Raw genomic sequence first — 6,949 nt, forward strand, 5'->3', positions numbered from 1 at the left:
TGTAACAGCTCAAGCTGGGTACTTCTGCAGAGGGACCCTGAACAAAGAAATTCCTGGGCAAGTATACCCTTACAATCTATGTTCCCCTCACGTGGCAGTTTGGGCCAATAGTAATATCAGGGTCTGGGGTCTTCACGTTCTTCATTGGGTCCGTCCTTTCTCTCTAGGTGGGCTGCTGCTTATCTCTAGGGTTGCTGCCTCTGCTCCTGGTTGTAGCCTCCTTATCTTCCAGCTTAAACCAGCTCTGAGGCCTTCCCTTCTTATACTTAACTAGGAAAGGGTTCAGCAAAAATTCACTATATCTAGGTGAAAGTTTGTTGCTTGTGGCCTATGGTTTTGGCAAATTTAGCCACTTATGCTAAGTTAGTTATGCCAACACTTATGCTAAGCTTGACAACTAATATTTCCCAACAGTCCTCCCTTTGTTTTTACTTAGCATTCCTGCTAATACATTAGGGAAAGTTCATGAAGCCTTTCAAGATGTATAATTAATCTCCATATTCTTACATATAAAATGATGATGAGCAGTAAGCAAAGCACAGTTAGCGTTAACAAGACTATAATCAGGTGAAGTATTATATACTCTGGTTGCTACTGGTGACCATCCCAGGAGGGACTCCCACCATTCATGTTCTCCATCCCTTTTTACCTTTTCAAGGACATGATATATCTTTTCCATATCATGGTGAGGTTTGTTTTTCCTTTGTTTTTCTCCATTATTTTGCACATCTCAATATTCAATATAAATTGTCATGCTACAATAATTTCCTTACTAATATAACGTTCATTTCTATAGGAGTGGGCAAGAGATCCTGATATAGTGTATGGTTAAATTGTAATAATTGGTGGGATACAGCGGGAGCTGAATAATTAAAAGTCACATCCCATAATGTTAGCAAAGTTACAAACACCAGTATTTGAGTGATTGCTTGGGTTTACAGTAATATTATCTACAAAGGGTTCTCATCTAAGCACATCCCTTTACGATATAGACCAGTACAGTCTCTGGGGTTTCATTGGGATGTGCTTCAAAATGACAAACATTTTGTTCAGTATTGAGACAAATGTCTTGGGCTTTGATAGTATTACTGTCACAAATAAATCCTTGCTGTTCCCATACAACACATGCATTAACATCAACAGTTTGCCATTTGTTTCCATTTTGTTGGGCCCATACTCTATGCTTTACTGGATAAGGTATAGTCCCACTGTGATTCAGTGCTAGCACAATAATTGGGTCTGTTGTACACTCAAGCATTGTATATTGTTAAGACAAAAGCTGTGGCTTTGTCCTTAATGGGGTCATAGCTGACATTGACTAAATACCACCACAACTGGAATTCCCTTTCAAATTCAGTTACATTACCTGAAATTACTTTTCAAACCTGAGGGGGTAAGGTACCTCCTTCACCTTATGATTGCTGACACTATAGACTGCATCCACAGTTGTGCTTGGATACAACTAAGAGTTAGAGAAACGTTATTTTGGGCTACACCTAGTGCATCTACAATCAATTGATGATTCTTTTCATTAATTCTTTCCTATTGAGGTAATATATCGGATACAAGCCATTGGTTAGTACCCAACGTTAACAGGGATGTTCTCAATAGGTGTTCTAGTTTATTCAAATCACTAGTGGCTGTGCTTAGCCTATTTACAAGTACTTCCACATCTATACTATTTAACACCCCTAATCCTGTACCTATGATGCCTGTTGTATCTCTTCTAGTTCGCCTTGGAGATGCTAGAGTTCTATGTAACCATGCTAGCCATCTGGCATATGATGTGCCCAGAAATGGTGAACAGGTTGGTTTGGTTACAGTGATATTAGTTTGCATTGCCAATTCCACTATTTTAAGGGATCACAACAGGTTCTGCAACACCCGTTGCTGCCCCTTATTCTTGATTACATATGGCCCAATCTTTGAAATTTGTGGGGACAGTCCCTCCTTTATCAAAAGTGGTATTGTCGTGACTGGACTTGTTGTGGGAAGAATTGAGGTTATCATGGGGTTAGATTGTTTGAAAATTGTCGATTACTGTTCTATTGCCATTATTGTTCACACAGCAACTGGCATTTAACATTAAACAGCATTGATTCCTCCCAGAACAACTATTGTGGTTCTCACTAAATCTTTCTGTCAGGGTAAGATTTTTTCCAGATTCGCAACAAAAAATATGATCCTCAAAGGTCCCATTTGATCCTGTATAATCTAGAGTTACTGTCTTCCTATGGCTAGTCACACTCCAGTCTGGGCTAAAATCCATTGTTAGTTTTAGCTTCTTCGTGGCGGTTGTCAGGACTATCAGTATAATGCATTCCATCTTCAGTTGTCTCCTTGGTCATTCATCACTTGCTTGACATGAGAATGGTGTATCCAACTTTCTTTTCCTAAAACTTTGTCAGCAAAATATGAACATGGTAAGACAGTATATGGTCCTTTTCACTTAGGTTCTAATTTAGATTTCCATGAAAACACCTTAATTAAAACTTTATCTCCAGGCTGTATATCATGTACCTGTATCTCAGGTGGTGTGGGCTGATACCACTGAGCATATTTTCGCTGATTTTCAAATTCTTTCTGCATATATAAAACATATTGAGTTAATTGTTCATGTCCATCTAAGAGGCTGGTCCCAGCAGGGACAAAGGTCCCAGGTATAGTTAAGTGTCTGCCAAACACTATTTCGGTTGATGAGAACCCTAGAAGTTGGTGAAGGGTATTTCAATATCCCATAGTACTATTCCTAAAACTTCAGGCCATTTTAAACCTCTCTGACTACCAGTTCAAGTAATTTTATTATTTCTTTCAATTTTGTTGGAGCCTTTGGTATGAGCTGGACAGTGTATTACAGTGATTTCCCTTGGAAGCTTAATAGCTTCCAACAGCATTTGGATTTCAGTTCCATTAAAAATATTATTTTCTGCCGAGGTAAGGAACTCTCATTCTTTCCATAGCATAGCCGTTGCATGACACACTCCAAAAGTGTATTTAGAATCAGTATAGTTACCTGGTGATTATATCCCCACCAGGCTGTTCTTGTTAATGCAGTTAATTCAGCCCCTTGGGCACTCACTGAGAGTCGTAGAGGTTCTGTTTCAAGTATGTCTAAATTTCTCACCACTGTATAGCCTGTGTGTCATTTTCCATTCATGTAGTACGAAGATCCATCGGTGAAAAAGGTTAGATCAGAGTTCTCTAGAGGCTGATCTTGCAGATCTTCCTGTAGGCAGCTAGAGTGAAACACTACCTTAGCACAATCATGATGCAGCTCACCACTGGAGGGAATAGGCAGTAAAGTTGCTGGATTCAAAACATTATGTCTTTTTAAAATAATATTATCCACATTTAAAATCATTAATTCACAATGATGTACTCTTTGTGGGGACAATGCTTGTGTAGCATGTTGTTTAAAAATCAGTTCTACTTCATGCAAGACATACACAGTTGTTGGGTGGCCCAGAACTAATGGTCCGCTCCTTTTTATGACAATCGCTGTTGCTGCTGTCACTTTAACACAGGAATTTTCCCCTGCCACTACAAGCATTAGTGCGCATTAGAACATGAATGAGTTGTTGCATATTGTGCATGAGTAACCAGGGGAATCCTTATTCAAAAGCTAGGTCCGCATCGCTGCCCTGTGGCTTATTTTTCAATTCAACTGGATCCTGTAGTGGCAGATGCTTGACAAGTAGGCCTAACCAAAGTTAATCTGATTGTGCCAGGCAGGGCTCCATGCATTCCAGCTGTTCTCTCACTTAAAAGGGCCACTCCTCCTCATCATCTTCCCGGCCTGTCCTTCCTAAACAGCCCCTATCCCTCCATTGCAACACTCCAGTCACGGGAGCCATCCCACCACGTCTCCATGATCCCAACAAGATCGTAGCCCTGCGACTGCACACGCATCTCTCACTCCTCATGCTTATTCCCCATACTGCGTGCGTTTGTGTACAGGCACTTCAGAGAGGCACCCCAGCATGTTGACTCCCTAGAAAGGGTTTTGGGGATTTCCCCGCAACAGTGCCTTGTAGGCACTTCCTTGCTTACATGCAAATGCTGGAGGTGACCCTGCTTAAGCCCCATTTTGTTGATTTTGTGATCCCTTCCTGTCACATCGCCCCCTGCCCTTTGCTCAGTGACCCTGTCCGCCACTCCCTCACAGGGCTGCTGGTTACTCTCTCCCCCCCCCCCCCCATTCTTAGTTTAAAGCCCTCCTAATGAGATCGGCTATCCTACTGGCAAAAATACCTTTGCCCCGCTTAGTGAGGTGGATCCCCTCTCTCCCAAGCAGACGCTGATCCACAAACAGGGTCCCATGGTCATAGAACCCAAAACCCTGTCGCCAGCACCAGCTCCATAACCACTTATTGACCTGCATTATCAGTGCCCTCCTCCTCCCACCCTTTCCCCTCACTGGCAGGACTGAGGAGAACACCACCTGGGGCCCCATGCCCTTGACTACCACCCTCAGAGCTCTGGGGTCATTGCTAGGGGAAACCTGGTGTGACGGATGCACTCCTCCTCTTTGAACTAACTGAACTTTGGTCCAGGCAGATGCTCGACAAGTAGGCCTAACCAAAGTTAATCCGATTGTGCGAGGCTATCACCGAGAACCCAGCACCAAAACCAACAAGCCGGTTTGGCTGGAGACTGGGCTGATAAGCGGCCAAAACTGCATGAACACAGCAGAAAATCCGACTACGAGTCAACCACTTTACACTAGCAATATCTGCAGCCATCAGGGTCCGTTGAGTTCTCCCTCCATAGCAGCTGGCTGCGCGGTGGCGATCTCCCCTTGAGTAGGGACGCCTCTCAAGGTTACCCCTTGAGGCTGCGAGATCCCTTACCTGACACCAGGCATCGGTGGGTTGGCAAGTGACATTTTTTTGCATGCATGCAACATTTAAGATACGTATCGTAAGCTTGCGCGATAACCTTTGTATCCCATACTAACTTTAAGCGTAGTAAATAGCAGAGTATTGACCGCCAATCCATCTGTACTTATTAGATATTTTGCATACCTAAATGTACTGATTAGAACTCAATAAACTCACTACTAGATCAGATCGGTCTGAGCGATCTCTGACTCTTCTCCTGCGACACCTGGACGGTATCAAAAGCATCATTGGTGCCCAATTCTCAGCTTTGGGTCTCCTTTGCTACTGAAATTTCAGTTACAGAAGACGGACTGGTACCTGCACTTCAGTCAAATCAACATTCAGTCCTAATCCTTCCCGACAAAAGGGTCAGGAACTACATCTCCAGCCTTACTTATTGTCCTTTTACCCTTCACATCCTCAAGGCATTGCCTTCTCTAAGGCTCTGTTTTAATCAAGTTTAGCAAGACCAAGTTAACCAAGCTCACGTCTACTCCATAACCTCTTTATAGCTGTTACTGGCTTTCCAACACACACACAGAGCATCCAACAGGCTCCGTACATTTTCATCCCTTTGCATGCAGGAGTTCCAGTTCTTTGTCGCTTTTATTGCCAAGCGAGGAAAAAAATGGAGTCTAGATCCTTTTTCTCACAAGAACCTCTTATTGCTCAGAAAGAAGGCTTTTTCTCTTGAAATTCCTCCCCCCTCAAAGTGACTGGATCCCCAGACATTCCCTGACTTTCCCATCTCCAAAACGTCCTGTTCCTACCCCTGTCCCTATCATTCTTTAAACCACCAACCCCCTTCAACCTCTACATGGAGGAATCTGCCTTTTAGGCTTTGTGATGGGTTGACCTTGGCCGGCTGCCAGGGGCCCAGCCAGCTGCTCTCTCACTGCCCCTCCTCAACAATACAGGGGGAGAAAATAGGATGAAAAAGTTCCCTCAGGAAATAGAATCATAGAATCATGGAATGGTTTGGGTTGGAAGGGACCTTAAAGGTCATCTAGTTCCCACTCCCTTGCCATGGGCAGGGACACCCTCCACTAGACCAGGTTGCCCAAAGCCCCATCCAGCCTGGCTTTAAACACTTCCAGGGATGGGGCATCCACAACCTCTCTGGGCAACCTGTTCCAGTGCCTCACCACCCTCACAGTAAAGAATTTCTTCCTAACATCTCATCTAAATCAACCCTCCTTCAGCTTAAACCCATTACCCCTTGTCCTGTCAATACACTCCCTGATAAACACTTCCTCACCATCTTTCCTGTAGGCCCCCTTCAGGTACTGGAAGGCTGCAATTAGGTCTCCCCGGAGCCTTCTCTTCTCCAGGCTGAACAATCCCAATTCTCTCAGCCTGTCCTCATAGGAGAGGTGCTCCAGCCCTCTGATCAAATTCGTGGCCCTCCTCTGGACTCGCTCCAACAGCTCCATGTCTCTCTTGTACAGTCTCTGGGGTTTCATTGGGATGTGCTTCAAAATGACAAACATTTTGTTCAGTATTGAGACAAATGTCTTGGGCTTTGATAGTATTACTGTCACAAATAAATCCTTGCTGTTCCCATACAACACATGCATTAACATCAACAGTTTGCCATTTGTTTCCATTTTGTTGGGCCCATACTCTATGCTTTACTGGATAAGGTATAGTCCCACTGTGATTCAGTGCTAGCACAATAATTGGGTCTGTTGTACACTCAAGCATTGTATATTGTTAAGACAAAAGCTGTGGCTTTGTCCTTAATGGGGTCATAGCTGACATTGACTAAATACCACCACAACTGGAATTCCCTTTCAAATTCAGTTACATTACCTGAAATTACTTTTCAAACCTGAGGGGGTAAGGTACCTCCTTCACCTTATGATTGCTGACACTATAGACTGCATCCACAGTTGTGCTTGGATACAACTAAGAGTTAGAGAAACGTTATTTTGGGCTACACCTAGTGCATCTACAATCAATTGATGATTCTTTTCATTAATTCTTTCCTATTGAGGTAATATATCGGATACAAGCCATTGGTTAGTACCCAACGTTAACAGGGATGTTCTCAATAGGTGTTCTAGTTT

The 6,949-nt window shown here is 43.4% G+C and overlaps 1 long non-coding RNA gene across 1 annotated transcript; it reads right to left on the reverse strand.

Moving 5' to 3' along the window:
• Nucleotides 1-691: 691 nt before the first annotated feature.
• LOC142599274 (uncharacterized) lies at nt 692-3,724 on the reverse strand. Its single transcript, XR_012832903.1, has 2 exons — nt 3,014-3,724; nt 692-2,399 (listed from the first exon to the last, which is right to left on the reverse strand). It is a non-coding gene; the product is annotated as an uncharacterized LOC142599274 (long non-coding RNA).
• Nucleotides 3,725-6,949: the final 3,225 nt, after the last annotated feature.

This window comes from Balearica regulorum, chromosome W, assembly GCF_011004875.1.
Source record: "Balearica regulorum gibbericeps isolate bBalReg1 chromosome W, bBalReg1.pri, whole genome shotgun sequence".
Lineage (NCBI taxonomy): Eukaryota > Metazoa > Chordata > Aves > Gruiformes > Gruidae > Balearica > Balearica regulorum.